General features: G+C 39.5%; 1 protein-coding gene across 37 annotated transcripts in view; it reads right to left on the minus strand.

The window, feature by feature from the left end:
* NRXN3 (neurexin 3) overlaps window positions 1-18,617 on the minus strand; it is an 898,188-nt gene that overhangs the window by 667,946 nt on the left and 211,625 nt on the right. Inside the window, exon 1 of one of the 37 annotated variants that reach the window (XM_072337899.1) lies at window positions 14,422-14,442. The exons of the other annotated variants lie outside the window; for them this stretch is intronic. The gene's annotated coding sequence lies outside the window, so the exon portion shown is untranslated. Of the gene's footprint in view, window positions 1-14,421; window positions 14,443-18,617 lie in introns of those variants that run through there. 37 annotated transcript variants of the gene reach the window in all.

Consider the following 18,617-nt stretch of genomic DNA (forward strand, 5'->3'; position numbering starts at 1 on the left):
GTATGTTGGGATGTGAAACGCTACATATGTAAATCATATTACCTTGAAGTAATGATCTTATTCAAATGTTGCAATGCAGCGATGCTTGCAACTGTATTTAGAATATGTTTGCAAACTCTTGATTTATACATGATTTTCAAGATTTAATTTCTAACTCAGTATTAGATAGATATACAAAAACAAAACAGAATGTAAAAACAGGTTACTTAACAGATGTAAGCAATTAAATCTTCCATTTCACTTGTTAGTATTAATCTAACTCCATTATTTATTTTAAAACACATTCACATAACTAAATTCCCTTCAACAGCTGGGATTTGCAGACATCTGAGACATGTTTGAAATCTCCCATTCAGGCTTAACCCTTGACACGTTCAAAGTCTCAGAGGATTCCTGCTTTGTCACTGTGTAAGTATGGAGATGACTAAATGTCTCAGTGCATTTATCTTTGCATCCTTTCTACACTAATTCTTACTGCCAACAGTAACTCTAAAATTCTAAAATTGTAACTGAGTTGAAGGAAGTTTTTTACCTGAATCATACTGAAGTCAGGAAAGTATAAATTCTAGATACAAACAGTAAGAACCAAGGGAAAAAAAAATAGATTTAGGGCTATTCTAGATGATGAGCAGAGAGAGATCAAGGCAACATCTCAGGCTGGGGTGGAATCCCTATTTAGGCAAAACCTCATGAAATCTACTAAGAGCTAATTCTGTTCTGGGCAGAAGGGTTGCCCTGGGAGTCACCTATAATATCTCTGATTCTCAAACATGTCATAGACCAATGAAAGATTTATGCTCTCTGAGTCACTTTTAAGTGTAACTGATGTTCTTTTAGAGGTTAAGAGAGGAGAAGCTGTACATCAGATGTCCCAGAAAATTAGTCAGATAGCACCTCTGATGAACACACACAAACACACGCAAAAAAAAGTGAATTGTTTCCAGCACTCTCTGAAAAAGTTGTCCAGTGACTGAATGCTGAAACCCTAATAAAAGCCCTTAGCCTGTTAGAAAAGGTTGGCTGTAAAATCATAGGAAGATGTTATAAGGGAGAAAACTTAATTACCGAGCTGGAGTCTCACAGTGAAGGGACCGGTTTTCCAAACACCTACTGGGTTTAAGCTGTTCTAGGTAATGTTAGATTATCCTGAAATAGTGTCATTTGTTTTTCCCTCCATCCCTTTATTCTCACTTGATCTACCTATATAATTTGGAATTTTGAAACAGAGAAGAATCACAGTAACATCAGAATCTCTATAGGTAAAATCAGTAGAGACGTCATTACATTTAACAATTGTGAAGAACAACGTAAGCCTGGGAGCCCAATGCAATGGTGAGATGAGCTAAAGACTGGTCACTGTGAGTGCTAAGCTTACATTATGCAGATGCCATAGCAAGCTCCAACCTTTCCAAAAGTCTCTTTCATTTTACCAGTAAGAGCAAAGTGAGTATTAACTTAGAACAGAGAACACCAACTGCATAGCATGAGTCATGCCCCCTCCTCCACTATCAGCTGCTTCACACATTATACTTCACTTTTAGATGAGAACACTTGTGAAAAGGTCCACAAATTGAAGCTCAGAAGAGATCGAGGAGACTTAACAATACAACAAAAGCTTGTCTTGTTGTCAAACCTGATTAGTCTACTGTTCCTCTGAACCCTAGAGCCCCTAAGGAAACTAGGAGGAAAAACTGCTTTCTCTAAAGACACCGTACTAGAGCTCTCAAGGCCCAATCTCTGTGTACTGTGTTACTGCAGAGAGCTCCTTAAGCAGGCTCCCTTGGAGACAAGTCCAACCCCGTGGGCTACAAATGGCACCCAGAGAGGGCCAGAGCCAGCCTTGCAAAATGATTTATTTTTCCTGATTGTTTTTGCCACTGAACAGCAAAGGCTGAGAGCAAAGAGATGGACAGTGCCTGAATCTTTAACCCAAAGGAATCCCTAAGGCTTTTGATCCTCTGCCACGGTTTTATTGAACAGTCAGCACACACTACCCAATGGAAAAACATAAGAAGCTTTCACATATCACTTTCCTGTGTCTACAGTATAACTGACAGCCTTCTAGAAGGATAACTGTTTTTTGTTTGTTTGTTTGTTTGTTTGTTTTGGGGGGGGGAGTTTACATCTATTAAATACATCACTGAAGATCCACCTAAACAAATCAAAACTTGCACAAATGAAAAGCTATTTTGCTCCTTAATCCTGAAAAACTCTTCTTCATTGAACACTACGATACAGTTCTTTCAAGGAAACCTTTTCTCAGAGGAAAAACAGTACCAGATTTATCACAGAGTATCTCCTAGTTAACACAGCACATACAGAGATTATTTAAACCTAGATTCATCAATACCATGAACTTCACAGCTTCTGATTCTCTAAGCTACCTTTTTCTGCCCATTTCTGAAGGGAAGCACAAGTCAGAAGAGTATCAGAGCAATGTGAACCTGTGTGAATGAACCATTTACTACAGAAAAAAACCATCATCATCATTTGCTTCAATATCAAGGAGAGTAGCTGGGGGAAAGCATTCATAAAAACTTTTAGCTAAAATGCTTTTACCGTAGAAGTATTAGTGATACAATGAAAATGAATAAGTTGGCATATGTCTAAAAAAGATTATAGCATACAGTTTGTAACATCATCTATTTCAACCATCGTTTAAATTGCTCACTAAAATTGATCTAAATGACAAACTACAGGTGTAGGAGTCAGGACCTAAGCATTTTCTTTCTGACTTTGCCACCGATTAACTGTGCAATGTGTGGCATTTAATTAACCTCAGCTTTTTCCATCTGTGCTACAAAGATAACAGAAACATAGGTTAAGTCCTTGAGATCTATGGAAGAAGAGTGCTCTATGAGTCTAATGAAACTTCTCTTCAAAACAAGAAAAGTTCCACAGCTGTGAGGAGAAGCCATGTGTCCATTCAGAGTATATGCAGTGCACAGAGTGTCCTGGTTATCCCTCTCTCCAGGTTTTCCATTGTCTTCTAAGTGTATACAACTGCACTGCTATCAGTGTATGATTTTGCCTTGCTTATCATTTGCAAAGAAACAATAAGCTTCAATCTAACTATGGTACTACGTGCTTAGGGGCTCTACACATTATCCACACTCATGTCAAAGAGACAGCAAACAATCCTGCATTAATGTTTTGCTTGGATGCAGATGAAATATAACATCTTAGTTTTGTGCTTCCTTAAGTACATTTCTTTCAAAAAACGTACAGCTCCACTTTAAAATAAAAGCACAAAGCTGTTTTATTTTGAAATGAGTGATATTCAGGAAATCAATTTAAAACAATGTATTTGCCTGAAACAATTTGATATATTCAAGTAAATTCACAGTTTGTTCTGGCTGAGTGAGATACATCTTTTTTTTTTTTTTTTTTTTTGACTGAAAATTTTGGTTCTCTCCCAGTTCCACTAGGTGCAAGAAAAGCAAGGCATTGCTACTGATTTTGTCATGAACTCAGACATGACAATGAAATAGCAGGTGTTAAAACCTACCTCAATTTCTCACGGCTGAGCATGGGTCAGGACAACTATCATTTCTGCTGTAGTCAGTTTTTCCAATGATTTTATTCTGCATTTCTTCTAGTTTACTTTTCTCCTAGTGCTTTGTTCCAAAACACAAGAATAATTTACAGTAGATTACCTAACAAATCCGGTGGGCTTCTGTGATGGAGTGATGGCAGCAGCGGACAGAGGAAGAGCAAACGATGTCATCTACCTGGACTTGTGCAAGGCCTTTGACATGGTCCTATATCACATCCTTATCTCTAAACTGGAGACATGTGGAAGGATTTGAAGGCTGGACTTTTAAGTGGATAAAGAACTGGGCGGATGCTCACAGATCTGAGAGTTCTTGTCAACAGCTTTAAATCCAGGTGGAGGCCAGTCACAGGCAGTTTCTCATAGGGGTCTGTCTTAGAACAGGTACTCTTCAGCATGTTTATCGAGGACATAGATAGTGGGATCAAGCATTCAAGGCCATGCTGGATGGGGCTTTGAGCATCCTGGTCTAGTGAGAGGTGTCCCTGCCTATAGTAAGGGGGTTGGAACTATAAGATCTTTAACGTCCCTTCCAACCCAAACCATTCTATGAGAAGATGGATAACCAACAGAGAAAAGGATGTGATTATCCCCTCAGTTCTGCCCTTGCAAGGTCCCATCAGGAGTATTGTGCCAAACACCAGGGCACCCAGAATGAGAAGGATGTGATGCTGTTGAAGCAGGTCCAGAGGAGAGTCACAAGGATGATGAAAGGGCTGGAGCACCTCTCCTATGAAGAAGGGTTAAGAGAGAGTCAGGTTTGCTCAGCCTAGAGAAATGAAGGCTCTGGACAGACCGAACTGTAGCTTTTCAGTGCCTGAAGGGACTTTAGAAGCAAGACGGGGACTGATGTTTTACACAGCAATAGGACAAGGGGGAATGGCTTTAAACTAAAAAAGAGGAGATTGAAGTTAGATGTCAGGAAGAAATTTTTTACTCATAGTGTGGTGATGCACTGGAACAGGCTGCCCAGAGAAGATGTGGATGTACCTTTGTAAAAGTATATCTACATCACAGTTGTGACATACTTCCTCTGCCCTTATATATAGAACGTGCATGATAGTGATATTGTGTAAGAGTGTGCAAGTGTGTAGCTGAGCTGTTTACTCAGTCTTTAACTCACATACTCTTATGGCCAAAAAAAGACTTGGGTCACGTAACAACTGTGAAGCAAGCTTTATGAAAATGTATATATGTATGTAAATATAATATATATATAAAATTACATTATATATATATTAATATAAATATATACATATATGTAAATATATATGTGTATGTATATTTTATAATAATAAATATCATTATATATATATACACACACATTATATTAATATAAATATATATAAAAATAAATATAAATATATATTATATTTATATATAAATAAATATAAATAAATAAATATAAATATATATATATATATAAGCCACCTCAGGAATATCTGTTATTTTTCAACAGCAGTTTTGGATGGAATCCCAAGTTTCACACTACTCTTACTCTTCTAGCCTTAACAAAAACAAACAAAAAAAGTATTAAAACTCCAAATATCCTAACTGTAAGTACATAAAGCTGTTTGTTATTGGGTGTGAATGAAGGAGCACTAATATTCACCTAACAACAAATTTGGCACATTTGTTCTTTAGAATACTGAAGAGAAGATTTTCCTCAGACTTTCTGAATTTGTTAAGTGACATAATATCAGGGAAAAAAAATATTAAGAACCTATAGCTGTCTTTCCAGCATGGGTGGGAGGATCAGTCCTGCTTGGGAAAGACCATGGGGACAGTTGATGGGAGCCTTCCAAAACTGTCTGTAGGAGCAAAGTAAGCTTGACACTGAAACAGAGTAAAAGAAAGGGAGGAGTGAATTTATATGTGAAGTTGATACAGCCTGGTGGGAGGAGAAACACCTGCTTCTACTGAAGGGCACTATATTGGAAAAACTATTGGAAGACCCTCAAGTAAACTCCTGGGAAGGCAGGAGCAGACAGGAACCATCAGAACAGGCGGACAAGTGCAGGCAGTGGGTGTTAGCAGCAACCTCCCAGCAGCCTTATGCCTGCTGCGGATCTGGGAAGCCCTCTGGGCATTCTTCCAGTTCGAGGCATGAATAGAAAAGTAGTTAGAGCTAATCACAGTAATAAGACAATAATGATCCTCAAAATTATCCTTTTTCAATACCAGAGAGCAGTACTGAAAGCCATGTCCATGGGAAAGGGGAGATAAGAAGGAAGGTGAAAGCAAAGGTGAGACAGAAAGATGCAGAGTGGGGTAGAGCTACATACACTGATGGTGCTAGACTGCTGTCAGCTCCTTGTAGCCTTGGTAGGATTGAGCAGCAGGTACACTCCACCCCCCAGTACTGCCTCGGTACCAAAATGCAGTGCCAAACACTACTGCTGCTCTTCACTTACATTCATCATAAGAATGCATTAGGACCATTTATGGAAGAGGCAGTCTCTAAACACAATTTGAAGGGTAATCATTCTCAAAACAAAGCCCAGGCAAGGGACAGATATAAGCTGGCAGAGCAGCTTTGCAGTAATTATTAAGGGGCAAAAACATGTCCATTTGTATGCAATGAAAAACACATTAGGCTTCTGCTGCAACTACAGAGCCTCAAGTTCATCTGTTTACCAGGGCAGTGGGGACATAAATGCAGGTACCAACAGTACAATTGCACAGCATATTCTAGTAGTAAAGCAGACAAAATGCACCTGAAAAACATGATAAAAATACACAGTGGGGATATTTCCCCCTACCCCCCCCCCCTTTTTTTTTTTGTTTTTGTAGTACAAAAGAAAGCATGCATTGGTGTGAAGACGGTATGACAAAGCACAAAGTCAGCTTTGAGCAGCTGCGCATTGCATACATGTTGAATGAGACAGACTTAAGATCCCTTGGGCACATTACAGTTTGTGCCCAAGAGCATGAATAAGCCCTATCTCCCCACACTGCCTCAGGGCACCATATGAGAATTTATACACCTGCATGTACACAGAGGAAAGAAACACATCTTGATCAGGTGTAAATGCAAGAGTGGATGCATGAATACACACAACCTCAGAGCATAAGCAAAGATGTCCGAGGAGCTGTGGAAATGCAGGAGTGGAGGAAGCCTACCGAGTTCCTGCAGTGAGCCTGGGGGCAAGAGGGAGGCTGTGCCAGGGCAGTCTGGCACTTGCTTTAACTCCAGCCTGGGCTTATTCCTTTCCGCCTCCCCTCCCACCCCCCCATTCCGCAATAGAGCAGACTCCATGGCTACAGGGAGGGTGCTTAATGAGTCAAATCCTCTTGACTGCCTTATCAGTTGTGGACAGGCATGTTTCTGACAACTGACCTTTCCCACCGTGTGCTGTTGAAATATCCATACCCCACAACAATTAACTCAGTGCTGAAAACATAACACCGAAGATTTGCAAAGCTCGACCATTTTCAGACAGCACCACAGACAGAAGGGAGAGAAGAATGCACTTAAAAGTGACAGAGCGTAGCCATACAAAGGTTTGATTCCACCTTATTTTGCCAGGCACACGCTTTATTACCTTCTTTACAGCTTAGCCGTAACAAAGCTGTGTACAAACACAAAGCCTTGTGAGACACGAAAGGAAAGCAAAGAGGAATGAGAACGCTTGTGAAGTGTCTGATGTCATTAAGACCACACACAAATAACTACATGTCTACATAAATGTACACAAATCTGATGGAAGAAACAAAGAACCCTAATAGAAAATGGAACTGGAAAGAGCAGAGAAGGCAAACAGGCATCACTCTGCCACCCTATACCTCTGCTGTTCTGGATCTTGCTTCTAACAGCATGTATATTAATACATTCATTAAAAGAATTAAATGGCACTCAGCTGAGTTAGGAACCTCAAGAATAACAAAACCTATCAAAAACAAGAAGGCTCATCCCATGAAGAGTGCAACTCCAGTTTCAAGTACAGAGGAGACTGCTTTTCTAAGGGGAACAAGTCCCTGAACATAAAGTCTCTATGAAAATCACAGGAAATCTGTTACAGCTGCATGTCACCAACATGCCTGAAGATCAATTCCAGCACGTCTCAGATTTCAAGAGCAAATCCCGCATATGCAGTATTAACATACAGATATGAAAAAGATACCAGTCATTTGCACAATAATCTCCCTGTATGTGCAAAAGGCAGAATTAACTACCACTAGTACATGTTTGGGGTTTTGCTATTTTTGCACCGCAGTGACAAACAGACTCTAAAAGGCCCTCACTCTTCCATTTTCGTGCCTTCCTGGATGTACAGAACAGGAGCTGGATGACACTTAAATTCACTGGATAAAAATCTGACTAAAGCTCCACAAAAATTCATCTGGACACAGCAACTAATTCATCTGGGCACTGGAGGAAAACATAATCATGCTTTTGAAGACTGAACATGAAATAGAGACAAGTTTGCAAAATAGGAGTGGAATAAGAGGTATTAAAGTCAGTTGAGGTCAGAGAGCAGAGGGAGATCTACAGCAGTGCAGTAAATGCTCCAGTTGAGCAGTAATTATTTCAGTTTAATGAACAGAGAAGGAGATTCTTAGGCAAAGGAGTTTAGTTACTAGAAGCATACAAACTCTTCTCTTCAAACCCCACAGAACCAAAAAGAAAATCATTATTTTCATTGTGGTGGTTACTTTGTCACTGCAAATTTTTGGGTTTTGTTATTTTTGTAGTTGTTGTTTAGCTTTTTAACTGAATTGGCTATGTAACATTTGGAATTGTTTCTTGGCTATTTCTGTTTTTGTTGTTGTTGTTGTTTTATATTTACATAATAAACACATTTATTTTAACGCAGTAAAGTTTATGTTGTTTATATACTCTAAATATCATTTAATAGTTCTCCGCTCACTTATTTGCATGAATTTCTAAGATGATCAAGGCTATTTGGAATAACAAACCACAATTAAACTATCAGATCACTCAGGATTTTTAGCCTCATATCATCAATTAAATGCCTTCCATATCTTGACATGATTTAACATCAAGAATGAGCCTCGCTGTTTTTCTTAGTTCAGTCTATTGTGTAGAGCAACCTCATTCAAACCATTTACACTTATTGATTCTGGATGTCAAATAAAGAAAAAAAAAGTTGAATCTGAGTTTCTCTTCGGTATCATAAGATCATAAGTCAAACCCAGATCCCACCAGTCTTAATAGAAATTAGGAATAATTTTATGGTAATCAGTGAAGGCATACTGCTAGATGTAAGATAGCAACCGTGCTGGTACCAGTGTTCATATTGGTTGTTTTTTTTCCTAGGCCCATTGTTAGAAGGTCAGAACTGATGTAATTCTTATTCGTACAAGCAGTGCCCAGCTGCTGCTAAAATGACTTTTCAAATCTCCCTGCAGGAAATGTGACACGGCTCTTGTGTTATAACTACTGTTGAAAAATATGTGCTTCTCTGAGTCTAGAAAGGTGCTATCATTATTTTCCCAGAGATGAGCTTGCCCTGAAGTGCCTTGATTTCTCTGTTTTTGTGGTGGCAGTGTATTTTCTTTTTTTTTTTAATACCAAAGACTATTATTCTAATCTGAACACCAGGGGGGCTTGTGTACTTTATAAATATTTTCCAAACCTACTTTACCTCTTCTCCCTGTTCCCTGCACTTTAACACCACCATTACTCTGTTGCCAGTGAGGTCTTGCCATTTTGGAACTGAAAGATGTTTGGAGGTTTTAGGAAGAAGGGATGGCAGGTTTGGCCAAGATCTCCAGGTCAAACCCTTGCATAAATTTATGTACATCCAGCATTGGGAATCATTTAAGCCCCTGGTATGTGGAGAACATCTCTATTTTCAAAATACAAGACAATTCTGAAAACAGACTTTGCCAGAGTAACCTTAGGGCCTTCAGGTTAATTGTTTCTTGACAGCTATCTGATCAAACATGCTCAGTTCCAGTCAGAATGTGTTGTTTTGTTTTCTTCCCTCCCTCTACCATAACTGCCAGGTCTAACAGTACTTTGTGGAGTCACGGTGTGGAATCTTCCTGCACACTGTCTTTGGCAACAAAGATTTGAAAGACCAAGTGTTATTCATACCTTGAAAGTGCCATGACCTCCTTATTGGGTTGCTGAAGGAGGACTGCTGTAAGAATCGGGCCTTGACCTTTTAATTTAAGAAGCTATTCTGTTAATACACATCAGAATAGAAGAAACTTTTTTTCACAAATGTTTTGGTTCTGTAGGGCTATGAAAGATAAGATAGAAGAAGATTATATATAATTATGTTAATTTATATAATTGAGACATTTATACGTATTTCTTTTCCTGTTCAAGCCTTACACTCAGCCAATTAGACTCAAAAAAAAAATAAAAAAATAAAAACCCAAACAAACCATAGAGAAGATCCATTAAATACATATTTTCTTCAAGTTTACATAACCTTTTCTTACTTTTAACTGTACTGTAATCCCAGAAACAAAAGGAAACTGTGTAACTTAACAACTCCAGGACAACAAACGAGCAAGGGATCTCACTGCAAGAAGCACATACTGGCACCAAAAGCTCTTGTACACTTACCTGACTTGTTATGGTATTAAGCTCCTTAACCTGCAGCCCATGAAGGATCACAGTTGTTCCTTCTGCTGTTTATGTGCATTTTTGGAAATTCACTTATCTATTTCTTTGTGCTACAGGCTACAGCCAAGGTTTTAAGTTTCTACCATCTGTTTGGTTTGACTATATCATGATGCAGAATTCATAAGCATTCAGAACTACTGACTTCCTTACCAGCCACGTCTCAAACAGCCTCTGCAACTAATGGCACTAAAAAAGGTCTAAAGCTGCGGTTACAATGAGTAGGCAAATATTGGTGCTGACTAAAGACTTCATTGCCTCCTGGTAGCTCAAGCTTATTGGCTCTAATATTCTGCATTTCTTAGCAGAGGTGAATTAATAACTCACTTTAAAGCTCTTAAAAGAATTGTAGCAACTTCATAAAGTGCCATTAGTCCTGTCTGATTCCAGTATAGTTTTTAAATATTTGCTGAACTCCTTTCATTTCACAGAACAGAGGTTGCTACGCCCCAGAAGATTAAAACAATCCTTGATGGGAATTGTAATTGCAGAACAATTACAATTTTTGACAGTCGTGCAGCTGCCAATCAGAACAGTCCATGATGCAGGATATGGGCACTGCAGCCACTCCTGTGCATCCTTCGGGGTGCTACAGACCTGTAGGCACTGCCAAACTTCACACCTGCCTACTTGTTCAGTCCTGATCTATTATTAGGAACCAGATCATGAAGGTGATTTCTATAGCACATAATATGCGTGTGGTTGCAAACAGGCTTTATGGCTTTATTTCAACAGGCAGAGCTACAACAAGCAGATTTTTGTTTGTTTGTTTTACCATCATGTATTGCATCATAGCAATCAGCTTTAAAGACCAGAGAAACAATGCATACTTGATTTTCCTGCTTTACTCTAAATAAAAGTCAAAATGCCCTCACAGATTGACCAATAGAAGCCAAGATAATGAAATCAACAGATGACCACAGGAAGCATGCTCAGGAGATAACAGAGCATCAGCCTCTCTGCTAGTTTTGCCAGCAAATTTGCTAAATGTTACTGAAGGTCTGCTCAAGCTTCTCTGAGTTTGCTTTCTGCTCACCGGCATTCATGTGGCTCTCAGTGCAACGATCACCTCTGTGAAACAGTCACGCATCTGTGTGGGAGAAGATGACTGGATGGGTCAGTTATAAATGATGCATACGTGACAAACCTGTACACACAATATTCAGTGCAACCCACTTGCTGACTGCCTTCACAGAACTGAATTATGGATATTACAATTCTGTCTAGAGCAACATTCTGAAAGACACAGGGCTCTTATGCACATCCATTTGCTGCCCATATGGCATTTCAATCAGTAACAACTCTCTTAACTTCCAAATTTATCTCTTGCATCAAAGAGTTTTCTGTTTCAGGTGTTAATTGTAAATTGGGACCATAAAGGATAAAATGTGAAAGGGACTGAAGAACAGAATAAACATTCAAAAAGCCATATGTGAGCTTGCCTTTTCCTCCCAAAAACAGAGTCACAAGAAGGGCTCCCTTTTAGGATGGGGTCTTTGTTGTTTCCTGTGTGAACCCACAACTTCTCTCATGCACAGACACAGCTGGAGCTTCCTCACCATTGCAGCACGCAGTGCCTCCAGGGCAGTTCTCATGACATTAACATCTCTTTTAGACTGAACATGTACATGGAGGAACATTCATTACAAATGTGTACCAAAGTCAGGTTTGCACTGTCACACCTAGCACAGTAGTAACACTGTACATGTAAACAGATGCGTGCATGATTACATACATGATTACATGCATTCTGTTTGTGTGCAGGCAGAGCCCATGTATTTGCGTGAGCTGTGTGAGGTTCCTTTCTCTCTTTCTTTTCTTCATTGAATGGGAAAAGGCTGTCAGCAATTTCCTTCTGTCAACAGCTGGGAGATGCTTTTCTGCAGTTAGCTGCAATTTGTTTCAATTATGGGTATTAATCATAGCCTGCTCCTGATGGTATTCTTCAAAAAAAATAAAAAATAAAAAAAATCAGGGCTTTTCTTTTTAACAAGCCATTTCCTCTCTCACGATGGCACTTAATGACTGACTGCACGTTTGCTGAGAGAGAGAAAAAAAAGAAAAAACCCCAGACACATCCCTGTTTGCTTATTTCATTAATAAGCGCTGTGGCTCAAGAAGCTGGCAGGGAATGTAACTGAAAGGGGTCAGTGCACTGATATTTCAGCTGTGGAGAGAGAGCTCTGGCCAAGGCTTATATAAAACAAAAATTTCTACCCTAAGAGAGATAGATGAAATGACCACAGTTAAGGATTTTTGGACTCCAACACACTTCCCTTGAAACCTAACAGAAAATCCACTAAACTCCACGGAAATCAGTTTCCTACTGTTTTAGTATTCTACAACAGAGATCAATTTGAAAATGCAGTGGATTTTACCAGTCAACATCTCATCATGCCGTGATGTCTCAAAGTTCCCTGTTTCATGTGTCAGTTCCAATGAGAGTTCTAAGAAACATGCTCCAAGTTTGCAGTGAAGTAGTAAATAAAATCATGTATGTAGGGTGTATACTGTTGTCCTGGAAATATTCTAATTAAATGAGCTGCATCAAAGGACCCCAGTCAAAAGGATCATTCCTTCTTCATCTATTTCCTTTTCTCTAGAGTTTATTATCTTACCTGTTATTGTATTAAAGATTCTCATTTGTGATTAACCATACTAGCTCAGAGAACTTAAGAGACACTGTACAGATTTTACTCAAAGGTGTAAACATTAAGGGAAATTGCTAAGATCTGAGCAACAGGTACTCACTGCTCAGCCCTGGAATTTTATATCAGATGAGATTCAAGTTGTGAGAACACAGATGATTTCCAAGACAGGATCAATGCACTTTTTCAAAGGTTGATTTAGAAGAACTCCAGGCCTGTACTGCTTAAAAATGTATTGCATTCTGTCCTTGCAAGACTAGCTTTCTAAGAATCTGCTTAGCAAGATCTGCATACTTCATCACACTTAGGGAAAAGAAGAATGATCTCAGTGTAGGTCCATATGGTACCTTGCACATAAATATTTCACTTAGACAATTTAGGCATACTCTTACCTAAAGATCAGATACACAGACACACCAGCAGGGTGAACCAAAAATCACAAAATAAAAAAGGAAACAGAAAACCACCATCTCCTCTAAACACCATATCAGCGATAACAAAAGCATGAGTACAGATGTAATTATATTGTCAGAAAATGTAAGTTGGCTGGTATAGTTCTGTTTGATAATGTACAAGACTTAAACTACTAGCAAAAGAATTCATAAACATCTGTCTTAAAAGCTGTTCTCTGCAGGCTGTGTCTGTAGACTCCTCCAGGCCTGAGCCTCAGAAAGGTTCTGCACCACACAGGTTTTCCAAGACAAACACCAAGCAGGGGTGAAGCAAGGGGAGCTGACACAGTCTTGATGATAACTGCAGTGAGGGGAACTGGGCTGCTGCCAGAGCTCTGCTACATTGTGTGATCAGGACATGGCACAGATGGTATGCATTGTGTAGGAGGAGAAAATGCTATAGCCCTCCCACTCTACTCATCAGATACATGTCTGGACACAGCCTACCAGCAAAGGTCACTTGCACAGACGCGGCTGTGCCCACATGACTATACATCTGCAAGGATTTCATGTTTCTTTGCATGGAGATGTGGAAATAAACTTCAGTGGAAAGAGTGAGAATGCTTTTGGCTGTATAAACTGAACCCACACCGAAAGACTCCTGATAATGTCTGATCAGCTTTTGAAAACCTACGTAACGAGTTTCAGAGCCCTCGTTTAATTCTCTTTAAAACATATGTACCTGAACATTCACAGCTTAGTTCAAAGCACCTGAAACTCACCCAGCAGCCTGTGATGCCTCACATCTGCAGCAGGACAGTCTTTCTCTTACAAGAGCTGCGGGGGATAATTTGCTCTCTGGGACATTTCAGATTCACAAAAGAGCAACACTTATTTAAAAAATAATAAAATAAAAATAAACAAAACAACCTTGGCAATCACAATGTCACGCTAACCGTGGATTATTAAATTGCAACGAAGAGACACAGGAACAATTTAGAGACCAACATGATCCACAGTCTGGGTACAGACTGCTCTATCTTTGGGCACCGTGGCCAATTGCAAATAACCCACCCAAACTGGTGCCAGAAGATCATCCCTTGCATTAACACCATCCGCCACGTTTGTATCACAAAGTTCCATTGCAGCATATTGAACTTGTCAGACCAAAATACAGCCCAGAGAAACCCGCCAGCTGAAGCCTCATCAAGCAGAGTTCATTCTTACCAGACTCCTACTGATATGGAAAAGTTGTTCAGCCTAGAAAGAAAATGAGAAGCCTGAGAGGGCAAACACTGGGAGCTTTACTGAACTCTTGGGCTTCAGACACTGCACACTTCGTTACCAGGAACAGGAATTTTCAGAGAGAAAGAGAAGGAAAGAGAGCAAAGAGATCAGGAAAAAAGAAAAGCAAGGCAGGAGGGAAAGGTATAAATAGTGGGAAGTGAAGGAAGAAGATGAGTCCACAAGCAGACGGAAACAGGAAAAGGAGAAGGAGGAAAAGGAGAGGGCATGACAGAAAGGGATAGACAGAAGGAGAGAGAAATCTCTGCTGGTACAGTAACAAATAAATCCTTGCAGCATGACAGGCGTCTGCTGAAGCATTTCATTTCCCCGCAGCATAATGGTGTGTTATTGCCCATTATCTGTTCTGTCAGTGCCAGAGTCGATATTAAATGAGGGGCAGCTGCATTTAGCTGCCATTTTTCAGCTGTCTCACCGTTACCATGGAGATGTGGTTGTTGGTTTTTTTTTTGCTGAACCTGGCTGCAAACAGCAGGGCTGCTGGGGGTGAACGGGGAAGGGAAGGGTGGGCAGGGAGGGAGGCAGGGGGGAGAGAACAGCCCTCAGTTTTGTGGGCACTGCAAGACAGCCACTGCCATCACTCCATTACTATGCAAAGGGGCTGATGATCAGCTCTGTGCACTGCTCCAACTTTCGCATGTGCTCACGAATGTCCCTTCATCCTCCTGCATTTCTCATTACCCTGCACCCTTCTTTGCTGTGATGAGAACAATCCTTTCTTCTCTTTTGTACCTCTGCAGCAGCCCCTCGAAGGCTACTGGAAGCAGTGATGAACTGAGCTTTTCAAAGGCCACTTAGCATCTTAAGAATCATTAACATCCCTAAAATAGAATCAAGAAACTGAGGCACAATGAAGCAGAGCCTTCCTCTCTCCCACCAAGGATTACTCAGCAAGCTGCTGGCCTGCACTGGTACAGAAACCTAGAAATCTCTATTCACTGCTCTCCTGCCTCACATGTAGCAATGCTCCCAATGCAAAAGCAGGGAACAGAACAGTGACTCAGTGAACTGAAGTCAAGCAGAGGACATCCAGGCTCTCTCCCTTGCTTCTTAAGACAGTGCTACAAACAACCATCACCTAAAAGGATTCCTCATTGGAGTTATCTTTCCTCCATATTCTTCTACTTCATCCAGATAATTCTGACACAAACAAATTGAAACAGACAACACTTTTTGTTTGTACTGCATCAAATACTAATAACTGTAAAACATGCAGTCCTTTACAATGACCCATTGCCTGCTAGTGTTATTCTAGCACCTAAGGAACAGCTTCTTAAATAACAAATGACTTCATTTAAAAAAAATCACAGTCACTAAAGTCCTACCTGAGCCTCCTATTCTCCACAGTAAGAGAAAAGGCAAAACTAAAGGGTCAAGGTGCTTTGTTATATTAATACTCAAATTAAGTGTTCATGTCCATGCATGAATGCACCCATACGTTCACATTTCTCATCAGATCCTCTTACTTTGGTGTTTTCGCATGTAGAGTAACTAACTTCACTACTTTGGGTCTTCCAAAACTTAACAAAACTCTTAGAAACACATTCTAGCAAGCAGCATTTAATTGACAATACTGAAGATCTTCCTCGTGGTTGATAATTGCTACCATTACACATCTCTATGGTAGTTCTCCAGCATAGCTCTTAATAAATCTTGCTGACTAGTGGTTTATTCAAATTTCTAACTGTGCCATGTTTAAAATAAAATAAAATAAAATAAATTATGCCTGAATTGTTTATATGCCAATCCTTTCTTTAGCTTCCCTCCCCTTTCATGACCTCTTGCTTTTGACTACAGAACTATCATAAGCACCACATTGGCCACCAGACAGCCTTGCAGATGACTTGCAGGATCTTATTTTTCTCTGTTTGAAGACTAAGTTCAGAATGTTTGATCAAAAACTTCTTTGTAGTGCAAGGGGATTTTGCAAACGGTAGTGAAAACAAACAGCTGATTGAGATTATTGAAAATACTAATGCTAATAAACATTTCATCCTGTTGGACCAATGACAGTAGTGCTTGGGTTAAGTAAGTCAGAGAAGCTGGAGGAAAAAAAGAAATTTGCCATAAGACTAAAGAGATTGTTTCAATGTAATCTCTGGTCAGCAAAAGGTTATGACAAGAATATGGATGGAGCAGTCTTTGAGACAAATGGGAAAGCAAGAGGTAAATTATACTGCAGTACTCTCACAAGCAACTCTGGTCATTTCAAGGAGTTTCCAAAGCTGTGCAGCCTGCAATTAGAGTTGTTTTATATGATTCAAATATGTTTGTTCCGCTCCTGTAGAACTGTCCCATTCAAGTTAAGGAATATATTCTGAAATGTTTATCTCCCACACTCAACAGCTCCATCAGAAGAAACACAATGAGGCAACATAGCTGTAAACGTGACATAACTGGTAGATATTACAGATAGATACTATATATTCAGCACAAGTTTTTAAACAAAAGTATTGATCTGTAACACCCTAGGGATATTTTGTGGAAAGCTTTATGGCAAACAGAAGTTCTTCTTAAGTTTTACAGAAAGAAAAAGATCTACCATTTCATTTCTTTACATCTTCATTTCCCTGTCTTCCTGAGATCTACAATAGCCATCACTGTCATTTCTACAGCCTGTTTTTTTGAGCCCAGTCAATAAAAAACAGGTATGGAGTGTTTGGCTTCATTTAATCATTTATACACATACAGTACAAAGCAACAGAGCTGAGGACCAAAATAATTTTCCACAAGTCACCAAAGCCCCCAGTATTTAAATGGAAGTGCTCGGTGACTAAAAATAGTTCATTACAGTAGATGACAGCCAGTGCCAAGACTATAAGCATCCTTGGAAACCCGTATCTTTAAACCTCTATTCTTTTTTACCCTGTGTATATGTACGGCCTGCCCCATGACTCTTCAAAGACGTTTCAAGTGTTGATTAGGCATTAGAACAAGGTTCAAGGGTATTAATATGCCAACGTGAATTTTCACTTTTATATGAAAGAATTTTGAGATGCTCATTTCCAGAAACAGACATTGGAAAGCATACAGAGATGACTTAATTTGTTTGAAATAAGAGACAAATTCTAATACTCTGTGGAAGAAGTGAGAGTTGCCAAATTTTCACGTCTTTGAGTTATGGTTTTCCTTAATTTACCTATTTACACTGATGCAGTACTAAGGAACAAACTTCTTTTACCATCATCCTCTACCATCAGGAGTTTGTGCTTCTGATGATGATAATCTTAAATCATATTGCTACTGCTGATAGTGGAGTGGTGCCTGTGGTTCTAAACAGCAGGCCATTTTTTTCTGCACATCAAAAAAAGGGTTTGAATATATATATAACTCCAAATACCAAGAGAAGCTGAAACAGCTCAATTCATCAGAAAGCAGGTCAAAGGGATAGACCTTTGAAAAGGTCAGATCCCAGTATCACAGCCAGTTTTCTACAAAAACTCAGCCTCAGTATCCACTAGTCAGGAACAGATTTTCAGCCTGTAATGTCTGGTGTGCTCAGCACTTCTCATCGTATGCCTGCTCAATAGTCATCAAGTCATTTGACAGCAAAGCTCAGAAAAGAAGACACGATGCTCCAGATGCAAGCCTTTGGCACCAAAGCCCTTCCCTCCCTATCCTAAATTGTCCTGGGAAACCATATTTTGTTTTGTGGAGTACTGAAATGCAGTCATGAGGAAGCATAAGCTATGAATTGAGTTTCATGACACAACAATTATTAGCATAATTCCCAATTGTGACTGTGTAGAGGCCCCATAAGAGCAATAATAATCATGTTTAATGGGCAGAGTGATAAAGAGACATGATTAGTCAGTTCTCCACTCCCTTCTCAGACTCCTCCTTTTTCCTTTTTCTACCATTGAGGAGTCTTCCACATTGCACAGAAAAAGAAAAAAAAAAAAAAAGAAGTCCATTTCTGGTGTCCCTGTGAATCTACTACTTGTGACCTCCTAACCCAACTGACCTGGAAACCCTGATACTGTTCAGAAACTCACTAGAATGCAGTACACAAAAAGATGCAACCGAGAAGAGGTATAGGGAAAGCTAGAAACACTGCAATAGGTTCCAGAATCACACACAGTGATGAAAGGAACCTATAGAATTTGAAAAGCATTTTC

This window comes from Excalfactoria chinensis, chromosome 5 (assembly GCF_039878825.1).
Source record: "Excalfactoria chinensis isolate bCotChi1 chromosome 5, bCotChi1.hap2, whole genome shotgun sequence".
NCBI lineage: Eukaryota > Metazoa > Chordata > Aves > Galliformes > Phasianidae > Excalfactoria > Excalfactoria chinensis.